This window comes from Oncorhynchus kisutch, linkage group LG22 (assembly GCF_002021735.2).
Source record: "Oncorhynchus kisutch isolate 150728-3 linkage group LG22, Okis_V2, whole genome shotgun sequence".
Taxonomy (NCBI): domain Eukaryota; kingdom Metazoa; phylum Chordata; class Actinopteri; order Salmoniformes; family Salmonidae; genus Oncorhynchus; species Oncorhynchus kisutch.
The window spans coordinates 49,978,209-49,997,836 of record NC_034195.2 but is presented as its reverse complement, the minus strand read 5'-3'; the positions used below and the strand labels follow the sequence as shown (position 1 = coordinate 49,997,836).

Here is a 19,628-nt window from a genome sequence, read left to right as displayed (position 1 = left end):
GTCATGTGTATTCATCACAGAGAGTCATGTGCATTCATCACAGAGAGTCATGTGCATTCATCACAGAGAGTCATGTGCATTCATCACAGAGAGTCATGTGCATGCCATCATAAGGCAAGCCCAAAGATTTTGTGAAATGACACTGACAGTCAATGTACTAATTCATAATAACTTTGTAACATTTTGTCAAAATAATGTGCTGCTCCATCCTGTCTGGCCTGTCCAGATTATGCACTGGATTCTCCCCCTCCCCTTATTCCTATTCCATTCTTTCTTTCTTTCTTTCTTTCTCTCCCTCTGTATGTGTCCCTCTCTCTCTGTCTCTCTCTCTATCTGTCTCTCTGCGTCTCTTGCTCTCTCTCTCTCTCTCTCTTCCTCTCTATCTCTCTCTCTCTCTCTCTTTCTCTCTCTCTCTGTCTCTCTCTCTCTCTGTCTCTCTCTCTCTATCTCTCTCTCTCTGTCTCTGTCTCTCTCTTCCTCTCTCTCTCTGTCTCTCGCTCTCTCTCTTCCTCTCTCTCTCTTCCTCTCTCTCTCTGTCTCTCGCTCTCTCTCTTCCTCTCTCTCTCTGTCTCTCTCTCTCTCTTCCTCTCTCTCTCTCTGTCTCTCGCTCTCTCTCTTCCTCTCTCTCTCTTCCTCTCTCTCTCTTCCTCTCTCTCTCTTCCTCTCTCTCTCTCAAAAATGTATTAAAAACATTCCAGCCCAAAAGCTCACTTGTCACTTACCAATAGACACCAACTTGATGTGTTCCCTGTCCAAAAATTCCAGAGCGACGGACACATTTTCCAATTTCATCTGTCGGAAGTTGGGTCTGGTGTGGTGTTTTTTGTACATCTTTTTCTGGCTCAGAACCTCCAGGAGCCCAATGAGCTTTAACCCGTCGCCAAAATCCTTCTGGAGGTCTGTCACGGTCTTATTGACACACTTGAGATGCTCGTTGCACCATCTTGTAAAGGTGTTCTGTTGGATTTTCTTCCATGGTGCATCCTCGGCAAGATCTTTCTCCGTAGCCGGCATCTCGTCTTCCTCGTCCCCCTCGAAGTTGTCAGTGCCCTGGTAGTGCTGCGGTGGCTGGCTGTCGTCGTAGTAATGTGTGTTATTGCTCGTCATGTTGGCGGTTTTCCGTGTGTCCCTTTTTATACAGCAAGTCAGACCGATGTGTGAAGTTATCTGCAAAAAAAGTTTAGCGTGTCGATGTCAAGCTCGAGCGCACTTGCTGTGGTAAAAGTTCAAACTTGGGAGAAGAGAGTTTTAAAAAAAAAAGTGTCCCGGAGACTTTTCGGATGTCCTTGTGAAGAAGCCTCTTCTTGTCAGGACAATGATGAATTGATCCGATTTACAGTCCTTGTTACTGCAACGCAGCCTGTCGCGGGTTTTTAATTGGCAGTGGCTTGACAAATGTAGTCGCTGCCTCTTAATAGATATGCTCAGAGAAGAATGTCGCTTTTGAAAAATGGTCCTTCAGTCCAGTTCGCTCTGTAGCACTTGAGGAGTAGAGTAGCAATGTAGTTCACTGGAGTCTGTTGGTTAAACTTGAATGGTGTGAGGTGGGCAAAGAGTGGGGTATATAAAGAGACCCTGGGGGTCACGTCACACCCGTCGTAGACCCCATAGTCATAACTACAATCATAGGCTATTTTCTAATCCATATGGATAACGGGGTGAGTCAGGATTGGCCGTAAAGGATGATCGGGCAGTGATTGGTGGACCCCCACCCAGCGCAACAGTTGTGACAGCGCGTTGTATTTTTAGTCACTCCACTTTGGGTGGTGGGATGCCGGGACTTCTTCGTTGTTGTAAAGTAGCCTAGTGTGTTATGATCAGGGATCGAGCTCCTGAATTGTTAAACAATTTAGACAAGAAAAGATAATGACGCATCCTAAAATCAAGTGGGTTTTAATATGTGGCTCATGTCGTTGTGGATTAGGCGATATTATATTTATGTTGTTATTTCGCCTATTGGCCTTTTACCACTGTTAAATCCTTTAAACATTATTTATTATTGATGAATGTCCTACACAGAAGCCTTGTTTACACCGTGAGCTGACATCAACAAATCAGTAGCCTATCTGATCAAGGTTTGTGGTGTCACGTCCACACATAATATTTAAAATAGTATCCATTCAATGTTTCCGCATAGTGACTAAATTAGCTGGTGCCTCCCTGTATGCACATTTTTTCACAGATATTCTTTAAAAATAATGTGAATGTTCACTACCGGTCCAAAGTTTTAGAACATCTACTTATTCAAGGGTTTTTCTTTACTTTTACTATTTTCTACATGGAATAACAGTGAAGACATCAAAACTATGAAATAACACATGTGGAATCATGTAGTAACCACATTTTTACATTTGAGATTCTTCAAATAGCCACCCTTTGCCTTGGCATTATCTCAACCAGCTTCATGAGGTAGTCACCTGGAATGTCTTTTAATTAACAGGTGTGCCTTTTTAAAAGTTTATTTGTGGAATTTCTTTCCTTTATAATGAGTTTGAGCCAATCAGTTGTGTTGTGACAAGGTAGGAGTGGTATACAGAAGATAACCCTATCTGGTAAAAGACAAAGTCCATATTATGGCAGAACAGCTCAAAGAAACGACAGTCCATCATTACTTTAAAACATTAAGGTCAGTCAATATGGAAAATGTCAAGAACTTTGAACATTCCTTCAACTGCAGTCGCAAAAACCATCAAGCGCTAGGGCCAAGAAACACGAGGGTTAGGGTTAGGGTTAGGGTTAGGGCCAAGAAACACGAGGGTTAGGGTTAGGGCCAAGAAACACGAGGGTTAGGGTTAGGGTTAGGGCCAAGAAACACGAGGGTTAGGGTTAGGGCCAAGAAACACGAGGGTTAGGGTTAGGGCCAAGAAACACGAGGGTTAGGGTTAGGGCCAAAAAACACGAGGGTTAGGGTTAGGGTTAGGGCCAAGAAACACAAGGGTTAGGGTTAGGGTTAGGGCCAAGAAACACGAGCAATGGACATTAGACTGGTGGAAATTTGGCCTGGAGTCCAAATCTGATATTTTTGGTTCCAACCACTGTGTCTTTTTGAGACGCGGTGTGGGTAAACGGATGATCTCTGTATGTGTATTTCCCACCGTAAAGCGGAGGAAGAGGTGTTATGGTGTGGGGGTGCTTTGCTGGTGACACTGTCTGTGATTTAGGCTCACTTAACCAGCATGGCTACCACAGCATTCTGCAGCGATACGCAGCGATACTGCAGCGATACGCCGTCCCACTTATTTCATAGTGTTGATGTCTTAACTATTATTCTACAATGTAGAAAATAGTTTTAAAAAATAAAGAAAAACCTTTGAATGAGTAGGTGTTCTAAAACTTTTGATCGGTAATGTATTTATTTAAGACAATTGCTGATGCCATGATTTTAGAGACCGGTATAATGATGATTTAAATAGTTTGATCATCCAGATCTGTTTACACTTGTATTGATATCCAGACACAAATCACACATTGCCTGACTAACCCTGGAGGTGGTCAGAAAGATCTGATCACAATCAGATCACAGTGTGTCGTTTAAATAATCTACACCTGCAGATGTGGGCAAAATCAGAATTTGGACAAGATCAGGACAAAGGGCGGATGTCAGCACCGGGTATAAACGGGGCTTCAGTGTTTAGCCTCTGATGGTTATGTTGTCCTTTTGCACCTTTTACCAAATTGCTAAATAATTTTAAGAATATTTAAACTGATAGGGATTATCTTTATCTCCGAGAGAGAGAGAGAGAGAGGGTGAGAGAGGAAGAGATAGAGTTGAGAGGGAGAGAGAGAGAGTTGAGAGAGAGGGTGAGAGAGGGAGAGAGAGAGAGAGGGTGAGAGAGGGAGGGTGAGAGAGAGAGTTGAGAGAGAGCGAGAGAGAGAGAGGGTGAGAGAGGAAGAGATAGAGTTGAGAGGGAGAGAGAGAGAGTTGAGAGGGAGAGAGAGAGAGTGAGAGAGAGGGTGAGAGAGGGAGAGAGAGAGAGAGGGTGAGAGAGGGAGGATGAGAGAGAGAGTTGAGAGAGAGCGAGAGAGAGAGAGAGGGTGAGAGAGAGTTGAGAGGGAGAGAGAGAGAGAGAGAGAGGGAGAGGGTGAGGGTGAGAGAGGGAGAGAGAGAGAGAGAGAGAGAGGGAGGGTGAGAGAGAGAGAGAGAGAGAGTTGAGAGGGAGAGAGAGAGAGAGAGAGAGAGAGAGAGGGTGAGAGAGGGAGAGAGAGAGAGAGAGAGAGAGAGGGAGGGTGAGAGAGAGAGAGAGAGAGAGTTGAGAGGGAGAGAGAGAGAGAGAGAGAGAGAGGGGAGAGGGTGAGAGAGGGAGAGAGAGAGAGAGAGATTTGGGAAGCTTGATTATGAGCCATGAGGTCATATTGCTAGTTGTTCATCGGGCTACGAAAGTCATTGTCATTACGTATGGTTCACAATTATGTGCCACCTCTCTGTGAAATATGTATTGTCAATAAACAATCTCACAGAGGTCAACAATGCTTTCCTCCATGAAGACTAGTGTCCCTTTCAATGCAGCTCTGCAATTGTTGACCAGAGGTCAAATGACCCCTGACCTCCTCACGGGCATAGGGAGCTGAGGGAAACTTTGATGTCATATTATGTCATGCCAGGCAAATTCCATAAACGCTGACATCAACTAATGATATTTAGACCAGACATTAGTCTGCAAAGTCGGGCTGTTGTCTAAGTGACCTACAGCTCTGAGAATGTTCAACAGAGTGATTGGCTGTATGTTGTTGTGTTATTAGCCTAAAATAACTTATCAATAACATCATTATAAAAAGTTTATGTGCCCACATTTATAGACAGGTGTAGACAATTAACAGGCATTGTTGTCTGGATATCAATCTAGCGTAAACAGATCTGGATGGTCAAACCATTTAAATCGTCATTAAACCGACCCTCTAAAATCATTGACAGGTGGCACCATTGACTTATGCCATCAGTGATTGTCTTTAAAATAAATAAATATAATTTTAAAATAGTATCTGTTAGTTACTTTGCATACAGGCAGGCACCAGCTAATCTGGTCACAATGGGGACACAGTGGGATGGATAAGAGACTCTATATGCAACAAACCTTGGAAAAGTGATTGGATCATATTGATCAGATCACGAAAGTCACATGTTAGCGCTTGGTGTAAACTGTCTGATGCTGGGACAGCACTTTTGTGACTATTTTATTGGTTCCATTGTGCCAGACAAACCCAGTTGAAGTATTTTAAGTTATTTAAAATACTGTTTGAAACCAGGTCTGAAACACACACACACAGAGTGTAAGCTATCCTTGACAGGGTAAGCATAGCTAGTAGTGAGCTAAGAATAACTGTGACACATACACAGAGAATGTCCAGGATAACTGTGACACATACACAGAGAATGTCCAGGATAACTGTGACACATACACAGAGAATGTCCAGGATAACTGTGACACATACACAGAGAATGTCCAGGATAACTGTGACACATACACAGAGAATGTCCAGGATAACTGTGACACATACACAGAGAATGTCCAGGATAACTGTGACACATACACAGAGAATGTCCAGGATAACTGTGACACATACACAGAGAATGTCCAGGATAACTGTGACACATACACAGAGAATGTCCAGGATAACTGTGACACATACACAGAGAATGTCCAGGATAACTGTGACACATACTCAGAGAATGTCCAGGATAACTGTGACACATACACAGAGAATGTCCAGGATAACTGTGACACATACTCAGAGAATGTCCAGGATAGTCATACCCCAGACAGGACACGGGTAGGATTCCTTCTTGTGGTTTTAACACACTTCAGAGAAAATAATACGTTATGTTATATGTTTAACAACTTGTTATAAGCATGTATGAGCCTTTATAACTTCTTATTAGTCTTAATGCGTTATGTCCCTCTGTCACGCCTTGGTCTTAGTATTTTGTGTTTTCTTTAGTTGTTTGTTCAGGCCAGGGTGTGACATGGGGTTATTGTATTGTCTTATTGGGGTTTTTGTAGGCATTGGGATTGTGGTTGATTAGGGGTGTGTCTAGTACAGGCTTGGCTGCCTGAGGCGGTTCTCAATCTGAGTCAGGTGATTCTCGTTGTCTCGGATTGGGAACCGTATATAGGTAGCCTGAGTTTCACTTTGTATTTCGTGGGTGATTGTTCCTGTCTCTGTGTAGTGTTCACCAGATAGGCTGTAATTAGGTTGGTGGGTGATTGTTCCTGTCTCTGTGTAGTTTCACCAGATAGGCTGTAATTAGGTTGGTGGGTGATTGTTCCTGTCTCTGTGTAGTTTCACCAGATAGGCTGTAATTAGGTTGGTGGGTGATTGTTCCTGTCTCTGTGTAGTTTCACCAGATAGGCTGTAATAGGTTTCACGTTCCGTTTGTTGTTTTTTGTATTTATAAGTTATTTCATGTATCGTCATTTGTTTCATTAAAGACATAAGTAACCACCACGCTGCATTTCGGTCCGACTCTCTTTCGACAAACGAAGAACGCCGTTACACCCTCCTTGTATACGTTTTTCTAACTTTTTCCCCCAACTAGCACAAAACGGCCTAAATGTAATCAGGATCATAACGACATATTTTCTTATGCTTTTTCTCTCCATGTCACACCCTGACCATAGTTTACTTTGTATATTTCTATGTTTTGGTTGGTCAGGGTGTGAGCTGAGTGGGCATTCTATGTTTCATGTCTAGTTTGTCTATTTCTATGTCTGGCCTGATATGGTTCTCAATCAAAGGCAGGTGTTAGTCATTGTCTCTGATTGGGAACCATATTTAGGTAGCCTGGGTTTCACTGTGTGTTTGTGGGTGATTGTTCCTGTCTCTGTGTTTGCACCAGATATAGGCTGTTTCGGTTTTCGGTACGTTCATTACGTTCTTTGTTTTGTAGTGTTTGTATTGATTCGTGTTTTTACGTTTGTTTATTAAACATGGATCGCAATCTACACGCCGCATTTTGGTCCGACTCTCCTTCCCCACAAGAGAACCGTTACACTCCAGTTTTGTGATATCCAGTTGCGATGCAGTTTTCCGATCTTGTCTCATCGCTGCAAGTCCCCAATGGGCTCGGGAGAGGCGAAACATGACCCGCCAAACCGTGCTCGTTAACACCCGCCAGCCGCACCAATGTGTCGGACGAAACACCGTTCAACTGACGACCGAAGTCAGCCTGCAGGCGCCCGGACCACCACAAGGAGTCGCTAGAGCATGGTGAGAAAGGTAAAGCACCACCGGTCAAACCCGCCCCTAACCCGGACGACGCTGGTCCAATTGTGCGCCGCCCTATGGCACACAGGCCCGGCGGTGACACAGCCTAGGATCGAACCCCGATTATTAAACCGCAGCGCCACTCGGGGAGGCCTACGACGTGATTATTATAAGTAAATGTATCACACAGTGAATATATTCCAGAACATTCCTCAGACACTTGCCCTTGAGTCAGGAGATCAAGATCATTTCTATATTCACCGTCGGTCCAGTATAACTGCCAGTCAGGCTAATTCTGGCCCTTGAGGTTACATACAATCTCAGTAAACCATGAGTGTAATATAGAAGACCTCGTCAGCATCCTTGGCACATCCGGAGCCTCCCCTCGTGTGTCTGACATGACTGCCTGGCTGTCAGAGACTTAATGACACTGATATAGAGTCTGTGTCCCACATAGAACACTATTCCCTATTCCCTATTCCCTGGTCATAAGTAGTGGACCATGTAAGGAAGTGTGATTTGGAACGCAGACATAGAGTTCAGTGTATTGGTTGTTATTACGGCCGGGGGTAATGTGATGCCGGGAAAAGAGTCGCTCGTCGCTCTGTGTGACACCGACACGGTCGCGCTGGTGATTTCATGAATGGGATTCCTTCTGAAAACCTTAAACGCTCTACCGTTACCCATTGGGAAACCTTAGGCACATGACGTCTTGGTGACGTTGTCTTCGGGTTGTAATGAGAAGACGTCATATAACCAGAACAACTGGTCTCTGTTATAAAAGAGATGTATTTTTCTTGATCACATTAACCCTTTACCCTGTACACCAAGAAAATAATATGTGCCTCAATATTAGCCTCAATAAAGACCATAAATGAATAATTTTTGTTTGAATGACTAAAACTGTGATAGATTATGAATTGCAAACATCTCCATCAGCCAATTAAGTTGCTCAATTAGAGAAAACTATGGTTTGTATTGGAATTTGCATAGACTTTCAAAATCTTCCAAAAAATAGTATACATTCATTTCCATTATGTCTGCTCCGTTTACTCCTAATGGAAGATAGGCCTAGTTAAATTAGGACTGATATCCAACGTTGATAAAATATGATACAATTGTGTGTAAAAAAATATATATATGAATTTTCAAATGCATGTAAATGTATGTGTTTACGGTTTATATGCTTAGAATACCAGTAAAATGACATGTACTGAATGATATTGTGAAACATAAAGAAGATAACAGGCACACAGTAAATATTGATATCGATTTGAAAGGCTTTTTGTATTTGCACAGACAAATATCCCAGAACAATATTTCTCTATTGTCCATTATCACCAGTTTTGACTTATTATCAATCAAATGTATTTATAAAGCCCTTTTTACATCAGCTGGTGTCACAGAGTGCTGTACAGAAACCCAGCCTTAAATCATCCAAACAGCACACAATGCAGATGTAGAAACACAGTGGCTAGGAAAAACTCCCTAGAAAAGCAGGAACCTAGAAGGAAACCTAGAGAGGAACCAGGCTCTGAGGGGTGGCCAGTCCTCTTCTGGCTGTGCTGGGTAGAGAGGAACCAGGCTCTGAGGGGTGGCCAGTCCTCTTCTGGCTGTGCTGGGTAGAGAGGAACCAGGCTCTGAGGGGTGGCCAGTCCTCTTCTGGCTGTACTGGGTAGAGAGGAACCAGGCTCTGAGGGGTGGCCCGTCCTCTTCTGGCTGTGCTGGGTAGAGAGGAACCAGGCTCTGAGGGGTGGCCAGTCCTCTTCTGGATGTGCTGGGTAGAGAGGAACCAGGCTCTGAGGGGTGGCCAGTCCTCTTCTGGCTGTGCTGGGTAGAGAGGAACCAGGCTCTGAGGGGTGGCCAGTCCTCTTCTGGCTGTGCTGGGTAGAGAGGAACCAGGCTCTGAGGGGTGGCCAGTCCTCTTCTGGCTGTGCTGGGTAGAGAGGAACCAGGCTCTGAGGGGTGGCCCGTCCTCTTCTGGCTGTGCTGGGTAGAGAGGAACCAGGCTCTGAAGGGTGGCCCGTCCTCTTCTGGCTGTGCTGGGTAGAGAGGAACCAGGCTCTGAGGGGTGGCCAGTCCTCTTCTGGCTGTGCTGGGTAGAGAGGAACCAGGCTCTGAGGGGTGGCCAGTCCTCTTCTGGCTGTGCTGGGTAGAGAGGAAGCAGGCTCTGAGGGGTGGCCAGTCCTCTTCTGGCTGTGCTGGGTAGAGAGGAACCAGGCTCTGAGGGGTGGCCAGTCCTCTTCTGGCTGTGCCAGGTGGAGATTATAAGATTACATGGTTTATAAGCATTCCTTTAATGGGCAGCTCAAACGCCTGGTGGAGGATATTTTTCAAGAGTTCTTAAAATTGTAAAGCAACAACATATTAGTAATTTAATTTATGTTTTAAAAGTCAACAACATTTTACAACCTTGTAATTTCCCATATTATACACAATTAGTACAAAAAAAATATGGTAAATGACATTTGGTATTACTCACATTCACTTCCTTTGAATCCTTTGGGTGTCTAAAACAATATGGGAGTCTGAAAATTAAAACCATATAATTATTTGACTAAATGGTATTGGTTGAGATGATAAAATATGCCAAACAAAATTCATATGTTTAAATTAATTTAATATTGTTTGTCAAAATTAGCTCAACTGTCCTGTTTAAGTAACGCAGACTGCCACATTTTCTAGTTTTTATTTATTTACTGATAGCCAGGGGCACACTCCAACACTTACATGATTTACAAAGGAAGCAAGTGTTTAGTGAGTCCGCCAGAGCAGAGGTAGTAGGGACGACCAGGGATGTTCTCTTTGATAATTGTGTGTATTAGACCATTTTCCTGTCCTGCTAAGCATTCAAAAAGTACTTTTGGGTGTCAGGGAAAACGTATGGAGTAAAAAGTACATAATTTTGTTTAGGAATGTGGTGAAGTAAAAGTAAAATTGGTCAAATATAGAAATAGTAAAGTACAGATACCCCAAAAACCTACTTAAGTAGTACTTTAAAGTATTTTTACTGAAGTACTTTACACCACTGCACTGCGGACTCGTCGATGTCTCCTGTAGTCCACGATCAGCTCCTTTGTTTTGTTAACGACGAGAGAGGTTATTTTCCAGGCACCACTCCAGCAGGGCTCTCACCGTCTCCCTGCAGGCTGTCTCATTGTTGTTAGTAATCAGGTCTACCACTGTTGAGTCGTCAGCAATCTTGATGATTAAGTTGTGGATGTGCGTGTCTACGCGGTCATGCGTGAACAGGGAGTACAGAAGGTGGCTGAGCACACACCCCTGTGGGGGCCCCGTGTTGAAGATCAGAAGAGGTGTTGTTGCATACCTTCACCACTTGGGGAACAAGATAAAAACTAGCTGAAACGACCCACCTACGATACCCCACATGGCTGCTTCTGGTCATTGTTGTTAGCTATCTGGCCTTTCAGAATCATAACAAAGCATGGCCTCTAGACCCATTGATATGTTTTTGTCATTTAGTAGACACGTTTATTCAGAACGACTTACAGGAGCAATTAGGATTAAGTGCCTTGCTCAAGAGCACATCGACAGATTTTTCACGTAGTCAGGTTAGGGATTCGAAAGCACTGACCTTTCAGCTAATGTTCTTAACCGCTAGACTACCTGCCACCACTTCCGTGGCATTGTCAGCCATCCCATCAATATTTGCATGTTTATACACTGTACGTATCACTGACACGTAAGGCCACCATGGCCTTTTTTGCCTTTACCTCCCTTCTCACCTCATTTGATCACATTGTATATAGACTTGTTTATACTGCATTATTGACTGTATGTTTGTTTTTACTCCATGTGTAACTCTGTGTCGTTGTATCTGTCGAACTGCTTTGCTTTATCTTGGCCAGGTCGCAATTGTAAATGAGAACTTGTTCTCAACTTGCCTACCTGGTTAAATAAAGCTGTTCTCAACTAGCCTACCTGGTTAAATAAAGGTGTTCTCAACTTGCCTACCTGGTTAAATAAAGGTGTTCTCAACTAGCCTACCTGGTTAAATAAAGGTGTTCTCAACTAGCCTACCTGGTTAAATAAAGGTGTTCTCAACTAGCCTACCTGGTTAAATAAAGGTGTTCTCAACTAGCCTACCTGGTTAAATAAAGGTGTTCTCAACTAGCCTACCTGGTTAAATAAAGGTGTTCTCAACTGGCCTACCTGGTTAAATAAAGGTGTTCTCAACTAGCCTACCTGGTTAAATAAAGGTGTTCTCAACTAGCCTACCTGGTTAAATAAAGGGTGTTCTCAACTGGCCTACCTGGTTAAATAAAGGTGTTCTCAACTAGCCTACCTGGTTAAATAAAGGTGTTCTCAACTAGCCTACCTGGTTAAATAAAGGTGTTCTCAACTAGCCTACCTGGTTAAATAAAGGTGTTCTCAACTAGCCTACCTGGTTAAATAAAGGTGTTCTCAACTAGCCTACCTGGTTAAATAAAGGTGTTCTCAACTAGCCTACCTGGTTAAATAAAGGTGTTCTCAACTGGCCTACCTGGTTAAATAAAGGTGTTCTCAACTAGCCTACCTGGTTAAATAAAGGTGTTCTCAACTAGCCTACCTAGGTTAAATAAAGGTGTTCTCAACTAGCCTACCTGGTTAAATAAAGGTGTTCTCAACTAGCCTACCTGGTTAAATAAAGGTGTTCTCAACTAGCCTACCTGGTTAAATAAAGGTGTTCTCAACTAGCCTACCTGGTTAAATAAAGGTGTTCTCAACTAGCCTACCTGGTTAAATAAAGGTGTTCTCAACTAGCCTACCTGGTTAAATAAGGTGTTCTCAACTAGCCTACCTGGTTAAATAAAGGTGTTCTCAACTAGCCTACCTGGTTAAATAAAGGTGTTCTCAACTAGCCTACCTGGTTAAATAAAGGTGTTCTCAACTAGCCTACCTGGTTAAATAAAGGTGTTCTCAACTAGCCTACCTGGTTAAATAAAGGTGTTCTCAACTAGCCTACCTGGTTAAATAAAGGTGTTCTCAACTAGCCTACCTGGTTAAAATAAAGGTGTTCTCAACTTAATTTGGGGTTCTCAACTAGCCTACCTGGTTAATAAAGGTGTTCTCAACTAGCCTACCTGGTTAAATAAAGGTGTTCTCAACTAGCCTACCTGGTTAAATAAGGTGTTCTCAACTAGCCTACCTGGTTAAATAAAGGTGTTCTCAACTAGCCTACCTGGTTAAATAAAGGTGTTCTCAACTAGCCTACCTGGTTAAATAAAGGTGTTCTCAACTAGCCTACCTGGTTAAATAAAGGTGTTCTCAACTAGCCTACCTGGTTAAATAAAGGTGTTCTCAACTAGCCTACCTGGTTAAATAAAGGTGTTCTCAACTAGCCTACCTGGTTAAATAAAGGTGTTCTCAACTAGCCTACCTGGTTAAATAAAGGTGTTCTCAACTAGCCTACCTGGTTAAATAAAGGTGTTCTCAACTAGCCTACCTGGTTAAATAAAGGTGTTCTCAACTAGCCTACCTGGTTAAATAAAGGTGTTCTCAACTAGCCTACCTGGTTAAATAAAGGTGTTCTCAACTAGCCTACCTGGTTAAATAAAGGTGTTCTCAACTAGCCTACCTGGTTAAATAAAGGTGTTCTCAACTAGCCTACCTGGTTAAATAAAGGTGTTCTCAACTAGCCTACCTGGTTAAATAAAGGTGTTCTCAACTAGCCTACCTGGTTAAATAAAGGTGTTCTCAACTAGCCTACCTGGTTAAATAAAGGTGTTCTCAACTAGCCTACCTGGTTAAATAAAGGTGTTCTCAACTAGCCTACCTGGTTAAATAAAGGTGTTCTCAACTAGCCTACCTGGTTAAATAAAGGTGTTCTCAACTAGCCTACCTGGTTAAATAAAGGTGTTCTCAACTAGCCTACCTGGTTAAATAAAGGTGTTCTCAACTAGCCTACCTGGTTAAATAAAGGTGTTCTCAACTAGCCTACCTGGTTAAATAAAGGTGTTCTCAACTAGCCTACCTGGTTAAATAAAGGTGTTCTCAACTAGCCTACCTGGTTAAATAAAGGTGTTCTCAACTAGCCTACCTGGTTAAATAAAGGTGTTCTCAACTAGCCTACCTGGTTAAATAAAGGTGTTCTCAACTAGCCTACCTGGTTAAATAAAGGTGTTCTCAACTAGCCTACCTGGTTAAATAAAGGTGTTCTCAACTAGCCTACCTGGTTAAATAAAGGTGTTCTCAACTAGCCTACCTGGTTAAATAAAGGTGTCTCAACTAGCCTACCTGGTTAAATAAAGGTGTTCTCAACTAGCCTACCTGGTTAAATAAAGGTGTTCTCAACTAGCCTACCTGGTTAAATAAAGGTGTTCTCAACTAGCCTACCTGGTTAAATAAAGGTGTTCTCAACTAGCCTACCTGGTTAAATAAAGGTGTTCTCAACTAGCCTACCTGGTTAAATAAAGGTGTTCTCAACTAGCCTACCTGGTTAAATAAAGGTGTTCTCAACTAGCCTACCTGGTTAAATAAAGGTGTTCTCAACTAGCCTACCTGGTTAAATAAAGGTGTTCTCAACTAGCCTACCTGGTTAAATAAAGGTGTTCTCAACTAGCCTACCTGGTTAAATAAAGGTGTTCTCAAACTAGCCTACCTGGTTAAATAAAGGTGTTCTCAACTAGCCTACCTGGTTAAATAAAGGTGTTCTCAACTAGCCTACCTGGTTAAATAAAGGTGTTCTCAACTAGCCTACCTGGTTAAATAAGGTGTTCTCAACTAGCCTACCTGGTTAAATAAAGGTGTTCTCAACTAGCCTACCTGGTTAAATAAAGGTGTTCTCAACTAGCCTACCTGGTTAAATAAAGGTGTTCTCAACTAGCCTACCTGGTTAAATAAAGGTGTTCTCAACTAGCCTACCTGGTTAAATAAAGGTGTTCTCAACTAGCCTACCTGGTTAAATAAAGGTGTTCTCAACTAGCCTACCTGGTTAAATAAAGGTGTTCTCAACTAGCCTACCTGGTTAAATAAAGGTGTTCTCAACTAGCCTACTGGTTAAATAAAGGTGTTCTCAACTAGCCTACCTGGTTAAATAAAGGTGTTCTCAACTAGCCTACCTGGTTAAATAAAGGTGTTCTCAACTAGCCTACCTGGTTAAATAAAGGTGTTCTCAACTAGCCTACCTGGTTAAATAAAGGTGTTCTCAACTAGCCTACCTGGTTAAATAAAGGTGTTCTCAACTAGCCTACCTGGTTAAATAAAGGTGTTCTCAACTAGCCTACCTGGTTAAATAAAGGTGTTCTCAACTAGCCTACCTGGTTAATAAAGGTGTTCTCAACTAGCCTACCTGGTTAAATAAAGGTGTTCTCAACTAGCCTACCTGGTTAAATAAAGGTGTTCTCAACTAGCCTACCTGGTTAAATAAAGGTGTTCTCAACTAGCCTACCTGGTTAAATAAAGGTGTTCTCAACTAGCCTACCTGGTTAATAAAGGTGTTCTCAACTAGCCTACCTGGTTAAATAAAGGTGTTCTCAACTAGCCTACCTGGTTAAATAAAGGTGTTCTCAACTAGCCTACCTGGTTAAATAAAGGTGTTCTCAACTAGCCTACCTGGTTAAATAAAGGTGTTCTCAACTAGCCTACCTGGTTAAATAAAGGTGTTCTCAACTAGCCTACCTGGTTAAATAAAGGTGTTCTCAACTAGCCTACCTGGTTAATAAAGGTGTTCTCAACTAGCCTACCTGGTTAAATAAAGGTGTTCTCAACTAGCCTACCTGGTTAAATAAAGGTGTTCTCAACTAGCCTACCTGGTTAAATAAAGGTGTTCTCAACTAGCCTACCTGGTTAAATAAAGGTGTTCTCAACTAGCCTACCTGGTTAAATAAAGGTGTTCTCAACTAGCCTACCTGGTTAAATAAAGGTGTTCTCAACTAGCCTACCTGGTTAAATAAAGGTGTTCTCAACTAGCCTACCTGGTTAAATAAAGGTGTTCTCAACTAGCCTACCTGGTTAAATAAAGGTGTTCTCAACTAGCCTACCTGGTTAAATAAAGGTGTTCTCAACTAGCCTACCTGGTTAAATAAAGGTGTTCTCAACTAGCCTACCTGGTTAAATAAAGGTGTTCTCAACTAGCCTACCTGGTTAAATAAGGTGTTCTCAACTAGCCTACCTGGTTAAATAAAGGTGTTCTCAACTAGCCTACCTGGTTAAATAAAGGTGTTCTCAACTAGCCTACCTGGTTAAATAAAGGTGTTCTCAACTAGCCTACCTGGTTAAATAAAGGTGTTCTCAACTAGCCTACCTGGTTAAATAAAGGTGTTCTCAACTAGCCTACCTGGTTAAATAAAGGTGTTCTCAACTAGCCTACCTGGTTAAATAAAGGTGTTCTCAACTAGCCTACCTGGTTAAATAAAGGTGTTCTCAACTAGCCTACCTGGTTAAATAAAGGTGTTCTCAACTAGCCTACCTGGTTAAATAAAGGTGTTCTCAACTAGCCTACCTGGTTAAATAAAGGTGTTCTCAACTAGCCTACCTGGTTAAATAAAGGTGTTCTCAACTAGCCTACCTGGTTAAATAAGGTGTTCTCAACTAGCCTACCTGGTTAAATAAAGGTGTTCTCAACTAGCCTACCTGGTTAAATAAAGGTGTTCTCAACTAGCCTACCTGGTTAAATAAAGGTGTTCTCAACTAGCCTACCTGGTTAAATAAGGTGTTCTCAACTAGCCTACCTGGTTAAATAAAGGTGTTCTCAACTAGCCTACCTGGTTAAATAAAGGTGTTCTCAACTAGCCTACCTGGTTAAATAAAGGTGTTCTCAACTAGCCTACCTGGTTAAATAAAGGTGTTCTCAACTAGCCTACCTGGTTAAATAAAGGTGTTCTCAACTAGCCTACCTGGTTAAATAAAGGTGTTCTCAACTAGCCTACCTGGTTAAATAAAGGTGTTCTCAACTAGCCTACCTGGTAAATAAAGGTGTTCTCAACTAGCCTACCTGGTTAAATAAAGGTGTTCTCAACTAGCCTACCTGGTTAAATAAAGGTGTTCTCAACTAGCCTACCTGGTTAAATAAAGGTGTTCTCAACTAGCCTACCTGGTTAAATAAAGGTGTTCTCAACTAGCCTACCTGGTTAAATAAAGGTGTTCTCAACTAGCCTACCTGGTTAAATAAGGTGTTCTCAACTAGCCTACCTGGTTAAATAAAGGTGTTCTCAACTAGCCTACCTGGTTAAATAAAGGTGTTCTCAACTAGCCTACCTGGTTAAATAAAGGTGTTCTCAACTAGCCTACCTGGTTAAATAAAGGTGTTCTCAACTAGCCTACCTGGTTAAATAAAGGTGTTCTCAACTAGCCTACCTGGTTAAATAAAGGTGTTCTCAACTAGCCTACCTGGTTAAATAAAGGTGTTCTCAACTAGCCTACCTGGTTAAATAAAGGTGTTCTCAACTAGCCTACCTGGTTAAATAAAGGTGTTCTCAACTAGCCTACCTGGTTAAATAAAGGTGTTCTCAACTAGCCTACCTGGTTAAATAAAGGTGTTCTCAACTAGCCTACCTGGTTAAATAAAGGTGTTCTCAACTAGCCTACCTGGTTAAATAAAGGTGTTCTCAACTAGCCTACCTGGTTAAATAAAGGTGTTCTCAACTAGCCTACCTGGTTAAATAAAGGTGTTCTCAACTAGCCTACCTGGTTAAATAAAGGTGTTCTCAACTAGCCTACCTGGTTAAATAAAGGTGTTCTCAACTAGCCTACCTGGTTAAATAAAGGTGTTCTCAACTAGCCTACCTGGTTAAATAAAGGTGTTCTCAACTAGCCTACCTGGTTAAATAAAGGTGTTCTCAACTAGCCTACCTGGTTAAATAAAGGTGTTCTCAACTAGCCTACCTGGTTAAATAAAGGTGTTCTCAACTAGCCTACCTGGTTAAATAAAGGTGTTCTCAACTAGCCTACCTGGTTAAATAAAGGTGTTCTCAACTAGCCTACCTGGTTAAATAAAGGTGTTCTCAACTAGCCTACCTGGTTAAATAAAGGTGTTCTCAACTAGCCTACTGGTAGGTCTCAACTAGCCTACCTGGTTAAATAAAGGTGTTCTCAACTGGCCTACCTGGTTAAATAAAGGTGTTCTCAACTAGCCTACCTGGTTAAATAAAGGTGTTCTCAACTAGCCTACCTGGTTAAATAAAGGTGTTCTCAACTAGCCTACCTGGTTAAATAAAGGTGTTCTCAACTAGCCTACCTGGTTAAATAAAGGTGTTCTCAACTAGCCTACCTGGTTAAATAAAGGTGTTCTCAACTAGCCTACCTGGTTAAATAAAGGTGTTCTCAACTAGCCTACCTGGTTAAATAAAGGTGTTCTCAACTAGCCTACCTGGTTAAATAAAGGTGTTCTCAACTAGCCTACCTGGTTAAATAAAGGTGTTCTCAACTAGCCTACCTGGTTAAATAAAGGTAAAATTAAAATAAATAAAACGTACAGTACTAAGAGTGATTATATTTAATTTTTCTAATAATTTACTGTTCAAAATTTACCTCCAGGTAACAAAATAGCCATGACTACTATATAATATACCTCCAGGTAACAAAATAGCCATGACTACTATATAATATACCTCCAGGTAACAACATAGCCATGACTACTATATAATATACCTCCAGGTAACAAAATAGCCATGACTACTATATAATATACCTCCAGGTAACAACATAGCCATGACTACTATATAATATACCTCCAGGTAACAAAATAGCCATGACTACTATATAATATACCTCCAGGTAACAACATAGCCATGACTACTATATAATATACCTCCAGGTAACAACATAGCCATGACTACTATATAATATACCTCCAGGTAACAACATAGCCACAACTACTATATAATATACCTCCAGGTAACAACATAGCCATGACTACTATATAATATACCTCCAGGTAACAACATAGCCATGACTACTATATAATATACCTCCAGGTAACAACATAGCCATGACTACTATATAATATACCTCCAGGTAACAACATAGCCATGACTACTATATAATATACCTCCAGGTAACAAAATAGCCATGACTACTATATAATATACCTCCAGGTAACAAAATAGCCATGACTACTATATAATATACCTCCAGGTAACAAAATAGCCATGACTACTATATAATATACCTCCAGGTAACAACATAGCCATGACTACTATATAATATACCTCCAGGTAACAACATAGCCATGACTACTATATAATATACCTCCAGGTAACAAAATAGCCATGACTACTATATAATATACCTCCAGGTAACAACATAGCCATGACTACTATATAATATACCTCCAGGTAACAAAATAGCCATGACTACTATATAATATACCTCCAGGTAACAACATAGCCATGACTACTATATAATATACCTCCAGGTAACAACATAGCCATGACTACTATATAATATACCTCCAGGTAACAAAATAGCCATGACTACTATATAATATACCTCCAGGTAACAACATAGCCATGACTACTATATAATATACCTCCAGGTAACAACATAGCCATGACTACTATATAATATACCTCCAGGTAACAACATAGCCATGACTACTATATAATATACCTCCAGGTAACAAAATAGCCATGACTACTATATAATATACCTCCAGGTAACAACATAGCCATGACTACTATATAATATACCTCCAGGTAACAACATAGCCATGACTACTATATAATATACCTCTAGGTAACAACATAGCCATGACTACTATATAATATACCTCCAGGTAACAACATAGCCATGACTACTATATAATATACCTCTAGGTAACAACATAGCCACAACTACTATATAATATACCTCCAGGTAACAACATAGCCATGACTACTATATAATATACCTCTAGGTAACAACATAGCCATGACTACTATATAATATACCTCCAGGTAATAACATAGCCACAACTACTATATAATATACCTCCAGGTAACAACATAGCCATGACTACTATATAATATACCTCCAGGTAACAAAAAAGCCATGACTACTGTATATTCAACTACTGTATATTCAACTACTGTATATTCAACTACTGTATATTCAACTACTGTATATTCAACTACTGTATATTCAACTACTGTATATTCCAAATCACAAAGTCAAAGGGAACAAAATGCAAGCAGCAAACTGAGAATCATAATATAAACTCAATATAACTCACGTACACACAGTAATGTTTGTTTCGAAAAACAGGTTTTAATAAGCTTAAACAATCATGTTCAGGTTAAAGCGACGTTTATATGAACTAAAGTTCAGGAAGTTTAGCAGCAGAAAGATATTTGGTAGAGGAGGTGTTACTACTGGGTTTGATTCCATCCTCGTCTGTGAAGATTTAGGAACTTGAATGAAAACAAACTGTTGTCTATTAGAAGATTTCCCACAACTAAATTCAAGATTCATTTGTGAACAGAGGATCAGTATTGATTATGGTCGGT

The 19,628-nt window shown here is 41.2% G+C and overlaps 1 pseudogene across 1 annotated transcript in view; it reads right to left on the bottom strand.

Moving 5' to 3' along the window:
* The window catches only part of LOC109867052 (filamin-C-like), a 49,462-nt pseudogene extending 47,873 nt beyond the window's left edge, over positions 1-1,589 (bottom strand). Inside the window, exon 1 of the transcript XR_004204816.1 lies at positions 723-1,589. The product of XR_004204816.1 is annotated as a filamin-C-like (transcript). The remainder of the gene's footprint in view (positions 1-722) is intronic.
* Positions 1,590-19,628: the final 18,039 nt, after the last annotated feature.